This window comes from Corapipo altera, unplaced genomic scaffold (assembly GCF_003945725.1).
Source record: "Corapipo altera isolate COAL_440 unplaced genomic scaffold, ASM394572v1 100, whole genome shotgun sequence".
NCBI lineage: Eukaryota > Metazoa > Chordata > Aves > Passeriformes > Pipridae > Corapipo > Corapipo altera.
The window spans coordinates 1205975-1220172 of NW_020884952.1; the positions used below are offsets into that span (position 1 = coordinate 1205975).

Genomic DNA, 14198 nt, shown 5'->3' on the forward strand with positions numbered 1-14198 from the left:
CATATGAATGCATACAATGTCCCATTAGTTGATGCTGGGGGGTTTTATAACCCAGCCAAAACAGTTGCTCACTGTATTTTTGGGTTTACCATAACTTAAAGCAGCGCTGGAAGCTACAATGTAATTGGAAACGATGAAAGTCCTTCTTCCCAGGATATAGTGTGACAGAATCAATAATACTGTTTGGAAGAGGAGAGTTTTTTTGGAGTGGTATTCAGGTGCTTGCCCCTTTGGGTTAGAATACTGGCATTTTAAGTTGGACCACAGGCAGTCAGCCTCCCTTTGATAGAATACCTTTCATACTCTGCTGTATTTGACAGCAGTGCCTCGATACTGCTGGAGTTGAGGGCAATTAAATTGCAACAGCAGAAAACCAAAATGAAGGAGGGGAGCTTGTGCAGGATGGTCCTGTTATAAATGCCACTGGTAGCTGGCTGTGTACTGCCGTGCCACTTCTTGCACTAGAAGCACTCAGAGTTGAAGGTGACTCAAGCAACTGATCTTCAAGAAACATTAGAATGAATTTACAGCATTATATAAAAATCTTTCAAAGCATAGCATTGTGACCAGGCTTTACCTCCGTCACTGCACTCCCTTGCCTGCTGTGTGATGGCTGCATCTCCACAGGCCTTTAATAGCATCATTTCATTCCATTAGAGTTCCTTGGCTGACCCTTCAAGAGATATGTAAAGAACTTTTGGATTTACAAAAGGAAATAGAAGAACTTCCCCGCTGTCTGTCTTTTCCTCCACACTGTTCTTTTTACCTGACCTCCTCTGATTTCCACAGCCCAGTTTTAAAAGAGTGTTTTTCCTTCCTTTTATTGCTGTGCATGTGGGGCTGGGGCCTCTTGATACTGCCATATCACCACAACTTAATTTTATTGTTCTTACTTCTAGAAAGCAGTACTAGATTTGACAGGCTCAAAGCTATCCTTTTTCTGGGAATGGGAAGTCAGAAGCAGTAGGAAAAGCAGGTAGATATATCATAGGATAAGGGAAGAGACAGTAGGAATCATCTTCCTCAGCTTTTGAGTGTTCTTTGTGATAATGTCTAAGTGTTAGTGTTCTGAAGGAGGAGGAGCAAGCAGGTAAGGTGTAAGCAAGGGAAAGGCAGTGGGAGGCTACACAGCTTCCCTGGGATTGGGATCCTGCCCAGCTCCAGTCCTTTAGAGGGGCTGGGCAGCCCTGCTGTTCAACAAGGTTCTGTTATTATGCACACCAAGCAGCTCCAGAAAAGGAATTGCCTTCTGGAGACTCCAAAGTCTGCCCTGAGTGCACTGCTGACAGCAGTGTCTGGCCACCAGAATTCCTCTTTGGACTCCAAGTAATTTCACAAATGTTGTTTTGACACAGCCAGAGCCTGTGCCCAGTGCTTGGCATTTGAAAGCATCGACTTAGTGCTGTAGAAAGCCAAACCAAATAATCTGCTGGGGGGGTTTCACCCTTTGGTGGGGAATCTTACAGTATGGGCAGCCACTTGGAATTCCTTGTGTTTGACAGGTGTTTCAAGGTGATGTTATTTTATCACACAGGTCCTTGGCTTAACATTTGCAGCAGAAGAATTATAACCCTTTGGATGAGTTGTGTTCCAGCCTCAATAATTTACCATGGGACTTTCTTAGCATATATGTATAGTTGTTGTAGAAGTCAGTATAGGATTTATCTGAGGAAGCCGATTTTGCATGCTTTGGCAGTCAGATTCATTGAACTGGAAGCTTTGACTGTGGGAGGACCTACTGGCTTTGGGCTCAGGCTTTCATATTTCAGGTACAGAGAAAACCTTTTGTTTTACATGCACAGAGCCCACTTGCATTTTCCTCTGTATGACAATACCAGTTTTCTGGCATAAGGTGAGACAGCAAATTGATTCCCCTGTGGAATCTTGTCACGTTGGTGAATACTTGCTTCAGTGCTGTCCCCTCCTCACCTGGAATCAAAACACTGAAGTCAGGCACAGCCTTTTGCCGCTTTATTTCAGGCTCTTACCTACAAAATGGGTAATTGTGTTTTACCATTTACTATTTACTGTGTGTATTGTGAGGATTTAATCCCTTCAGTGTTGTGACGTGATGACATGCAATAGTTGAAAAAATACATTCCAGTGGCAGGCAGGAACAAGTGGGATTCCTTTTTCTTCTGCTGTATGGTGGGAGGCATGTTTTTTCACCACACTTGGTAGGAACCTTATTCCAAAGCAACATACTGAGAACTGCCATCAAATACGATGTTGTCCTTATAGAAAAGTGTTTTCCTGTCTTTCATGGGTGTGGTTTTCTCGATTGGCAGTTGTGTTGTGAAGCTGTGATGAAGACAATGCACCAGTATCATTTGTGCCATGAGGGAGAGAAGTGAGATCAAAGCTGGGATTTATTCTACAGTTTATCTTACCTACTCTGTGGTTAAAAAACAGGGGCTCATCTCCACTAGGACTGCATAATGGAATAACTAAGACACAAAGTCCATGCTTTTTTCGGCAGTAAAGCCAAGAGAAAAGTTAAGAGATGATTAATTCTGAACTCCTGCTTTGCTTGTACTTCACTGGGCATTACATATACCAAAGCTATACAGAGCTGAGAGCACTTCTGTCAGCCCTGCAGTTTTATGTTTCGTGAGACTTGCATCCCTTTGCAACAATTTGGGTCTCTCACCTGGGAAAAGTGTTCAGCATCTCATTTGTCCATTCCATTAACACTCATTGTTCTTCCTTGTCTCCACAGCCTAATCACAGAACGTGCTTTCCACGCTCTCTTTCCCACTCTTCCTAGTTCTCAGCCCTTCCTGCAACTTTTGCTAGTTTGTATGCTTTCTCCCTTTGGCTGTTACATTTTCATTATTGGTTTTGCATGGAAGTCATCTGGGCTTATACATTGAATAACCTCTGTGGTCACTTACTGATTACATACACTGGCTGAAGTAATTTATTCACTTTGTTTTGGTGTGAACATGTCCCTTGGGTCTTGTAACTGCTGTAATCACTCGACCTTAGGGACTGTTAAATGCTTTAAACACAGTTATTTTAAATTTATAATTGTTTTCATTAAAAATCTCTTATAGTAACTGATTTTGCAGTAAACACAGCATTATGTACTGAGGAAGAGTTGAGATGTTATTCTGTGCCCAGTGAATTTCTTACTAAATGTTTCAACTTACTATTATTATCTCTGTTCATATTTTCCCCATCCATTCTTGGTCAGTCATACATGTGAAATGAAATACAGAAATATCCAATTATAGCTCTTGTCTTCATAGTGCAATATTTCCTTTCCTGGGTGATGGGAAGTGATTGAATAACCCATAAGAACTGGAGAGAAAGCCAAGATAAATTCTGGCAGATAGATCTTTAATGAGTGTCGATATGTTTATTGTGCTCAATTAGTATGGGCCTGATTGTGCATATCCTTACTTGTGTGAATAATTTGCATCCAGTTTAGTAATTTTTCTCAAACAGCCAGGTTTGTACTTTTTTGTTTAGAGGTTATATCTTAATGTGTTAATTTTTGGGTTCTGCGTTTTTGTTTGGGTTTTTATTTTTCCATGCAAGACTTCTATTACAAGGCATATTACTGCACAAACTAGAGAAAATCCTGCAGTTGTACACACAAATTCAGGAGGTGAAATTACTGCTGGTTACTGTCTGTGAAGTGCTGAATTTAGCTAGGTTTTTCCTGAGTTGTTCTGGGATTTAGCAACTTAACTGTTTCATGTTTTTTTTCTTTTAAGTCTTGCTTTTGTTTTTAATGTCTATATCTTTTAACTTCTTTGGGATAATGACTCCACAAAGTTTGTGAATGGTTTAGCGGCCAAATACGTATGGGTTTGTACTGGAACAGTATTTCTTTGCCTGTAATATATGCTTATCTTTAGTGTAAACATTGTAGACAGAGCTAAAAAAAATTTCAGCTTTTTTTTCCTGCACTGTAGTTCCTCGATCATGTTGCTTAAAGTGAGAAGAAAAGAATGATTATACAGTTTTAATGTGGAGGTTTTCTTATTACACGCCGTATATATAGATGTGGTCCTCGGAAAACTATCGTCAATTATTTTAAAGTTCATTTTTGTGTGAGTGTTAGTTATGGAAAATAGCAGCATCAGCTTGGACTTGCTGATTGTTTCATGGAATAGGTGACCAAATGGAAATGTGGTGTTGCTCTCAGAAGTATGGACAGACACTTGGTTCCAGCCTACACTTGAATTTATGCATTAGTGCCATAGAAATTTGAAATTTACTCACAGCTGTTAAGCCAGACACCTGCCAAAATAGTGTTTGATCTTGAAGGTAGTGTAATTTAATTTGAGGAAAAAAAAATGAGCTGTACAAAATTAGTACAATAGTAAGATCAAACTTTTTTCTTATCACTGTTTAAAAATGCAGGGTCACATTCCACTTTTATCCTTTCTCCATCTCTCTGGTCTGGCTTAGTTATTCCCTCATTTTATCTGGCTTCATCTCCTCTCCAGGCATGTTTCATTTAGGGTTTTGTCTAAGTGTGTTCCTTTTGCTAATGTACACTGAGAACAGTTTGAATGTGATGAAGTATTTGTTCTTGAGGCCTTTTGCTCCTTAAAAATATATTTTTGATGTGAATTATTTTGGCATCTGACTTTACACTTGTTTTTTATTAAAAAAACAAACTAGTAAGCTCTAAATTTCTCCAAATTCAAAGGGGTATTAGCTCAAAGTATTCTGGACTAATTTAGAACCAGAAGCAAGGTTATGAATATTTTAAAGTAAAGTTATGGCAATAAAAACAAATCTCTTCCATTTTTATAAATCGATTTATTTCTGATTTGTGTTTTTGCCATCTGGAGCATATTTTGAACTCTACATTGCTCTACTTGTTATAGCTAGGATGAATAATTGACTAAACATAAAATACCATTTTGATGAACAAAACTCTCAGCACTTGAAAAAAAAAATTGCATTCATTGCAAGTGAAAGAAAACGCTGAGGTAGCTTTAATCCTGTGAGCATGTATGAGTTTTGCACAGCTGTTCTGGGAGAGAGGGAGGCAACTCCTCGAAAAATCTATTAGTCTAATTTTGAAAACAACTGTGACTTGTGTGATGGCTCTGGGGAGGAGCTTCCTTGGGCTTTAGGCACCGGAATGGGATGCAGATGTTTGAATAAGAGGTTGAGCTGAGCTGGGTGTGCTGAAGGCAGTTGGTGGAGTTGGCATTGTCCTGTCCTTGTGATACCATGTGATTTGCAAGATCCAGACCAAGTTGGCCACTTGCTTATTATTTCTAGATGCTGAATACTATGAATTTGGAATGTGTTGATGCAGTTTCATTCAAAACCCCCTCAGATTTATAAGATGAAACCTGGAATCTTCAGAGTGTTTTGGTTCTGTGGGTTTTTTACTTATTTACTTCTCTGGGTTATGTATCTCATTCTGTCTTTACCATAAAGTCTTTAAAAACTTCTTCCTGCTTTATTTAGGTTTTATTGCAGTATTTTATTTAAGAATATTTGCCTTGGTTTTGTTCTAACTTGACCTGTGTTTAATGTCATGGTTAAATTCCCATTTGTACTTAGTTTTAAATTCCCACATGGCTTCATTGAATTAATCATCAGTGCTCTCAGCTTTTATTTGCATATACCTTTTAAAATATGTTATTACTAATTTTATTTTTTTCTTCTCAGAGGAATACAAAAATAATTTGAATGTTACATTTTATTATATTTATGAAATAGTGGGAAAACACAACCATGTTGATTTTTGGTAATAGGCTGAATAGTTTTTCTTGATTTAGCAATCTACAGTGAAATATGACAAAAGTGGGAAAAAAGTGCAAAATTCTCCTTTTGTGCTGTGGTTATTATAGCTGCTTCTTCATATTTATCCTCTGCTCTGGATCAGATACTAAATGCTTTGTGGAAAACAGAATGCTGTAATTTAAAAGGTAGAATAGAAGCAATTGGATAAAATGAGTGTCAAGGTAGTAAAATTTATGCCTGAGGAGCAGTGTAAATTCATTCATATCTGATCAGTGTTTTCTTGTTTTGCTCTTATTATTCCTGGCAATGTTTCATGAATAGATTTCACAAAAATCTATTTTTGCTGTCTCTTAATGGCATATAGAGAAACAGATTTTTTTAAACTGTGTTCACTCCTAGAGATGAAGTGTAAAATTCTCTTTATGAACTGCCATGGTCAGTCAAACCCAATATAAAGGTGTTATTTGACAGCCATTAGAAAACTTGGCTCAGGTGAAATGTGCTTTCCAAGAGAATAATGTTCTGAGTTGAGTGACTCTTCATATGTTTAAACCTAATATATTCATTTGGTAATTTTCAATGAAAGAAAGGAACCAGTGAGCACTGGAAAGTGTTGCACAATTCTTGAATGGGTTTTCAGTCACAATAATTGCTTGGTCACTTCTTGGATCTGCTTCCCTGGGCTGCTGATGTTGTCTTAGAAGGGGGAGGGGATGACTAGGTTTTTAATAACAAATCATAACCAAACCAGATTTATAAAATAACTAAAATAGTCCTTCCTTTCAATTCCCCCTTTCCTTCAAATCCAGTTTAAAACAGAAAAGAGGTTTATGGTTGTTGTACTGACCAACCATGAAACAGCTAATGCCACTCAAATAGAAAGTTTTATAGACATTGTCATCAGATTCTTCCTCCAGTATTGCTGCCACAGCCACGGCTCACAACGAGAATGATTTCAGCAGAAAGCAGTCAAAGGATGGACTCTTCGTACGCCATCAATTTATTTTGTCACTTACAAATTTAATGTTGCATCAAAAATACCAAGTGCAAAAATACTTCTCTCTTAAATTTTCACACCACTCGCATCCTATTAACAATATCTAATTAAAATAAGTCTTCCTGCTAGAGGAGCATCACATTCCTGCCTAGAAAGAACAATGGCCATGGTGTGGAGAAGTTGCTTTGAGCAGAGAGAAAGCTTTGAGGCTGGGGAGAAAGCACTGCAGATTTTAGTATAATGTGTAGTGTTCGAAGAAATTTTATTTCATCATAAAGATTAGCAGGCTGTGTAATTCAATTTAAAGCTGGTTGGCAGTGTTCTGTCTATTACAAAGCCTTTTTCTTTTTTTTTTTTTTTTTCTTAATAGCCGCTATTTTTTTTATGTTGTATGTGACTACAAAATCTGGTAGACAGCAGGAATGATCTTTGGGTTTTGTACCTCCCACCCCCTTCCTCTTTTTCGCTTCTGCATGTTAGAAAATATGTGAGATTACCTTAAATTGAGCTACAAAACAGTATATCAGTGAAATAGCATCCTGCATTTTTTTGGACTTGTATAAAATGGTTATTTTTTTCGTGACCAAACAGCCACTGAGAGTGAAGATCTGCTAAAAATGTTTGATCGGGGGGGTTGAATCAAGCTTAAAACTCAAATGTTAGCATTTATTCACACTGCTGTGGACATTACTGTGCTGTAGAAAAGCAACATGCAGCAATTTATAGTAATGCAAGACTGGCAGACCTTTATCTTACAGTAATTGCCTATACTAGGGGGTTAATAAATGTTCCAAGAATTACTGACTTCTTTTTTTTTTCGTTAAAGAAAAATAAATGGCTGCTTATTGCTGGCTATAACCAGCCTGCATAGCGTGTTAATTAACCCTCTGGTTGCAGTGGGCTGAGGCTGAGTATTTGAGCTTGGGCAAATTCTTTATCAGAATGGTGTGTCTTGGCACAAAAGGGCTGTGAAAGACCTGTGCAAATCCACCTCTCCCATCCACCCTCGTCGTGCCTGTTATGGGAGAGCTTGGAATCTTTACTGACTGTGTTTAGGGAGTGTATTGATTTTGGAGGATGGGCACTGTATTTGTGGGCACTCTGGTACCACTGGTGGGGCGGAGAAGGAGAAGAGAAACCCTTCTCCCAGAACTAAAGGAACTTTGGCTTTCTTTGTCCTGCTTTGTCATCCGAGGCTGCCCACTCTGCTGCCTCGTCCTGTGACACCAGGCTGGTCTCAGCATTTGGCTGAGGGCTGGTTTGTGGTGGCCCTTCCACCGCTTTGGGAACCGAGTTTCTCAGGACTTGAGATGGCTTTGAGGCTCAGGTCACTTCAATGCCTCACTTCACTGAGCTGTTCTGGTCTCTTTTCTCATCCTGCACCCCAGCTGTGAGGTGACAGTCACCAAACCCTCACTGGCTATTGATGGTATGTTTAGTAGAGAAGGAACAAAGCAACACACCAGGGGACAGCAGTGCAAGGAGAGAGGCAAAAAGATGGAAAGCCTACACACGGGAGAACAAAATAACATCAAACTGGGGGTGGGATGGAGACTACAAAGGAAAGGAAGACAAATGAGAGCTCAGGGATGTAAAGTGCTGGAGATTCACCTGCTTTTTCCAGAGTTTCATTTCTTCTCAAGTTAATAATATTAAGGAATGAGAGCTCAGGAACACTCTGTACTTTGAATTTCCTGTAATTGTGGGTAAGTGAACCATAAAGACCTCAGAATTATGTACATCTTTTCTAATGAACCAGAAGCTTTCATATTACAGGCCGGGCTGGGTATCAGAGTGCAATAGCTCCTTCTCTCTTGAATGTTGCCATTAAAATTTTTTTTGGTGTAAGCAGCCAACGCAGAGTTTTAGTTTAAAACAGAGCTGCAAATGATAAAAGATTACCTGCACGTTCTCACCTTTCCCTGAGCTGCTCTCCCCCATCCGTTACTCTGAAGGCTCCGTGCTCCCTAAGCAGCATTTGGCATTTGCCTTCACTGCTGAGAGATGAGCAGAAAAGCTGCAAGGCAGACATGAAGTTTGCTGCAGTTTTGTGCTGGAGATGTCTCCTGTGCGTGGCAGGGAAGGAATTCATTCCTTCTGTTCTCCTCTGTCCCTCGTGCAAGTTCCAGTTGCCTCTGGGAATAAAATAATGCAGCTGTAGCCATACTTGTGGTCCTGAGAGTAAAGGTCCTGGACTGACATCCCCTCATAAAACCCCTGTGAGAAGTAATTCACAGACCAGGGCTGCAGGGAAAACCACTCACCATTTGCTGTCTTGTTGTAAATTATAATTCTGTGCCATTAGCTGGAGTGGGAAAGGAGGGGAGAGATTGTCTGAGCGAGACTGGCTGATCTGGGCTGCACTGGGACAGGGAGAAGGAAGAGCCACCGCTCTGGTGACTGACAGCTCTGGTTATCCATGCTAAAATGGGTCTGGCATTTGAGTGAGTTACTAGACTGTGTACAGTTATAGCAGTTATAGTGGAAGCAATACAGCCATTCATAAACAACTGCTTCCGTGAAGCCAGCTGTAAAAACAATGATGCTTGCCTGGGAGGTGAGAGGGCAAAACCTTAGCAGAAAGGAGTATAAATAAGGAATAAATTGTTACCTTTGTCTAAGTGACTGAAATAGCTGTTCTCTGAAGGCTTTGTCTTAATGACCAGCTCTGATTAACTGGAGTTGTCACTTTATTCAGCGAAACTTAAAGTCTGCATATCATACCTTTTTACAGCAGGTTTCTCATTCTATTTTTGTTTTAAAGTCTAGAAATTATGCCTAAAATGGGTAAGTCAACAAGAGACCCCACTCTGCAGAAAGCACACTAGATGTTTGCTCCAGCATTTAATGATAGCATTTAATTACAGACAAATTAGGAGGTATTTCAGCACATATTTTTCTCCACTGAAATGCAAAGATTTGGATTTTTAAAAAGCCTCAGTCTGAACTTGAACTGTCTGTTGTGAAGTCCTGGGGTGCTGTAACATAAATAATTTGGTAATTGAAATTCTGCAAAGCCAGTGGAAGAGAGGAGGTGGCAAGAACCAGTAGGAGGGGTGAGAGAGGGAACTCAGAAATCACTGGCACCAGTGTCCATAGTTATCACTCTAAACGTTGATCAGGCTTAAAGCTTCCTTCTCTCTCTTCTTTTTAATGTTTGGGGTTACTACATGTGCTTAAAACTCACAAGGAAGGTATCTGAGGCTGTGTACCCTTCTGCTCAGGCAATTCTAGATGGCCAAGAGAAAACCCTGCACAAGAGGAATTCAGTTCCTTGTAATAACATGATACAGCTGGAGTGATTTGGTTGTCTCTTTTAGTAGCTAAGAAACCTCTCTGTGAGCTGAGTTATTAAAAGGAATTTCCTTACAGGGCTCAGGAGATTCTTGGTATCCAAGTTCATCTTGAAAGACTATAATGGAATGTTTAGTTTTATTTAGAACAATAAATTTAAACATGGGATTCAGAAAATAATACTGGAGGTTCCGAAAGACCTGCCTGAATATTTTAGTAGACTGTAATTTCTGTTTGCATCCTCTGTGCACTTTCTCTTTGTGTTTTATCCTCCATAAACATTTCAGAAGAGAACCGTGGAGGTGGTTCTGAAACACAGCACGTAGTGCTGTCAAATGGATAGTGGACTCTGGAAGTGGAGTTTGGTTCAGGTTTTAAATTTCTCCAACTTAGAAAAGGAAGAAACAATTCCTGACAAACATCAGCATTGCCACCTGAAAATATGTTTAAAAACACCTTTGAATATCAAACTTGCTTCTTATACTTTAATGTTTACAAGTAAAAGCACAAACCATGATCACAAGGTAAAATTTCAAAAGCAGCTAATTGCTTTAGCACGCTGGAGAATGTTACATTCTCAGAGTTGTTAAAAAGCTGTAGTCCTGCTTTTAGGCAGCAGTTCATGCTTTTAAAACCCTTGGGATATTTAAAAAGCATTTTATCTTATTTCTCTTTTTCCTTTCAGTTTATTTTCCTTGTGATTATTCTTGCTATCCCTGCTTATTTTCTCTCTTGTTATGGAAATTTATCCATGTTACATTAGTATTGATAGTTGGTTAATTATAAACCTCAGTAGGGTTTGTAGTTTACCAACAATATACTCAAAAATTGTAGTTTTAAACGAAGGTTTTCAGTTAGATGTATAAAATCAAGCAGTTATGTAAAATATAATGTATCATAGAAGGAAAATAGTTTTTGTAAGTTTCTCATTTATGTATTTTGAGATTTATTTTTTTTTTTGTTCATCAGAAATGCTCTGAATTCCTTCCTGAGATACAGAAAAAAGGAGACAGTCGGAGAGATTTTTTTTTTCAGAAATGCTGACTGGGCTCTGCCAGGTTGTGAGACAGAGGAAGATGTGTGCCTACTGCTTTGGGCATTTGTAAGCCTCAGAGACTTTCATTTAAAAATGAGAAAACAAATAATGGGAACAAGTTCAAAGATGAGAGAAACAGGAAAATGTGTTGGTGATTATTGTATGTCTTTCCTGGCTGGTGTATTTATTTGTTCATATTAAGATAGATGGATAGATGTGGGAAGAATCCTGATAGAGGTGTGTTTGTCAGTCCTGTGGACAGAAGAGGAAGGTCTGCTGCTCATATAAAGGTCCCTGTCAATAAGGTAGAAGAATTTGGGGCAGAATCTAGATCTGGGTCCTTCATTAATACTTCTTATTTCCTTCAGTAAGTAGTGAAGAATTCATATCAAGATTTTTTTCTCGTAAATAAAGATTTTGCTTTGCCTGAAACATCTTGTCCTTTGCAGTCCCTGGCCCTTTGCTGTGTGAAAATACATGAAAATACCAAGACATTGTCTGTGATAATTATGATTAGCTTAATTACTTTCTGTATAATTGTTTCTCAAGATGACCTCCTTTTTGATGGCTTTTATTCATTTATTTTAGGGGGAAAAAAAGACTTAATTGGAATTGTAAATTACAGAGACAAAGGGTATGTTATGGGAAGTAGGTCCAGATCTGTCTGTGTCAGGCAGTGGCTGTTGGTTTTTATATTCCTAAGATTCATGGAGAAAAATAATTTAAACTGATACAGTATGTGTGTGCCCAAGGTAATATCAACAACCAATATATTATTTCAAAATCTGGTGAATTCCTTTATGGAGGATTAGTTTATATAGTGTGGGGGACTCTGAAAAGAAAATAGAATTGTGTATTGATGCCTTTAGAAATATTATTTGAGGGCAATAAAATGTTCCCTGAAATTCCCTCCTGAGTGGAGGAAATGGAGTTTGTTTGCAGTAATTGCATTTTCCAGCATTTGCTTTCGCGCTTTCCAATATGAGTTAAGCCAATTGGAACCTGTGATTTTGTTTTGCTTATTGGCAAAAGTACCGTGTAAATTGATCTGTGATGCATTTATAGAGAATGCTTTGAAAATTCTGAAATGGAGATGGCTTTCTCTTATTAGATTTAGATAGTATTAGGGTTCATTTTTATATTTTAGCCTAATGTAATAGTAACCAAAAATGTTCCTTTTCAATTTAGTCTAAATTAAGTTCAAGGAGAACATTTCAACTTAGCCCCACTGGCACTGTGAAGGCAGAGTTTATGTTCTCGGCCTTGGCATTTGAAGTTCAAGATTGGGAGCCATTTGAAACCACACAGTGTGCTGAAATTGGTGTAAAACTTTTCAGCCCTGGCACATTAAAATCTTGATTGCAGGAGAAAAGATAAAGTTCTGTTAGGTAAAATAGAACATATTTCTCTATATTTACAGTATACGTGCACTACAGACCCTAAACTACAGGGGGTTAGATACAAATGTCCCTATAAATGTAAATGTGGGGTTTAGAGGAACACCCTTCAGCTCTGCCAGACGAAAGATGTTCTTGCCTGAAAATCTCATATATTTTTTTAAAGTGAACACCAGTTCCCTTAAAGGATCTCTTTGAAAGGGCTCACAGCACCGGCACAGCCATGGTAGTCCTGTAGGTATGGCTTTGCTGTGGGAGAGAGGAGAGTAGCAGGAGCTACCATTAGTGCAAGATGCACTTGTAAAAATGAAGGGGACAAACAAGGCTATTGCAAATTCCAGGGAGGGTGGGGTTCTCAGAATTTGCTGAATTTAAAGGGAAACTTCACAGCTGTCAGCTCTTTTGATTTTAGGTTAGGTGATTTCTTTTTTTTTTCCTCTTGAAAGCTTCATCTTTTAGGTTACATAATTAAAAGCCTGAAAAGAAAGCCTTTCCAGGGACTAGCAAGCAATCTGTGCTGCTTGTGTTTCAGATTTCATAATTTTAAAGTCAATTTGGGGGACTTTTTACACCTAAAGTTGGCAGTGCTGTGAGCTGCAAAATCTGGAGGCTTTTTTTTGATTTGTTTTTGAGGTTAGACTAAACAAAACCTTCAGATTCTGTTTCAAAACAAAGAAATCTCATGTATTAATTGTTAAAACTTCAGTGACGCTTTCCACGTTTCAGGAAAAAAATGTTTCAATAACAGTAGCCCGGTGAAATTCAAAAACAACCTGGAGATCAAAACCCAGCACAAGTTACGTCAGAATAATCCTTAAGGAAGCCATGGAACACCAAAGCGAAACAAAAGCTTGTCACTTATGTCATGCTGCATTTTCCCTTTTAGCAGACAGGAGAAGGATATTAATCACAAACAGTTACATTAGAATAATGTTATGGTTGAGACATAAATACATAAAAGCAAGGAATTGTTACCCATGTTCAGTCAGACCTGTAGCCGAGTGGTTCGTGCTGCACGTGGTGATGTTTTGGGCCAGCATTGTGCAAAATTTACTACGTTTACCTACAGAAGAGAGAACAAGTGGAAACCCTTGGTGTTGGGTACCATTGATGCTGCAGCATCAGACTTCTCTGAAGTGCCCATGCAGGTGAAGCAGCACCTGTGCCCAAGGTCCCTGGGAGAGGAGCCCGTTCCCTGCAGCACCGAGGCGGCGTTCGCTCAGTCCTTCCTTGCTTTCATGGGTTTATGGCTCGACCCTGGCGTTATTGTAACGTAGTTTTTTGTGTTTAATGTTTCTCAGACTTGGTTTTCCATTGCCAGCATGGAAGAAATCCTAATGCATGAGTTTCAGAGGAGAAGGTAGCAGACTCTGAACCTGCTGTGTGGCTCGATCCGCAAGTGTGAGTATTAACGCTGGAGCTGTCAGGCCTTGTGAAAATTAATGAAGCCTGACGGTTACAGAGGGAAAGGTCAGAGGCAGAGCTTGCACTTACCTAACATTTCTGTTTTGTTGCGTCTAACAGCGTTTTCAACAGAGGGGAGCTTTAATGTACAAGCTTCAGATTTATCACAGGAATTTAAGGGTCTCAGCCTTTGCTTCTCCCTGTGCTGTGGTCTGATGTTTTCTTTGCATAAAGGCAAAATAGTTACATTTTCATTCATCTTCTCCTCTTGCTGTGTTGCTCACGTGTGTTTTGCCTTTATTTCTACTTCTCCAAAATTTCATTTTGGAGGGGGGATAAAAGAAAAAAG

At 39.0% G+C, this 14198-nt stretch overlaps 1 protein-coding gene across 4 annotated transcripts in view; it reads left to right on the forward strand.

The window, feature by feature from the left end:
• The window catches only part of MPPED2 (metallophosphoesterase domain containing 2), a 106723-nt gene that overhangs the window by 39173 nt on the left and 53352 nt on the right, over positions 1-14198 (forward strand). The window lies entirely within an intron of this gene.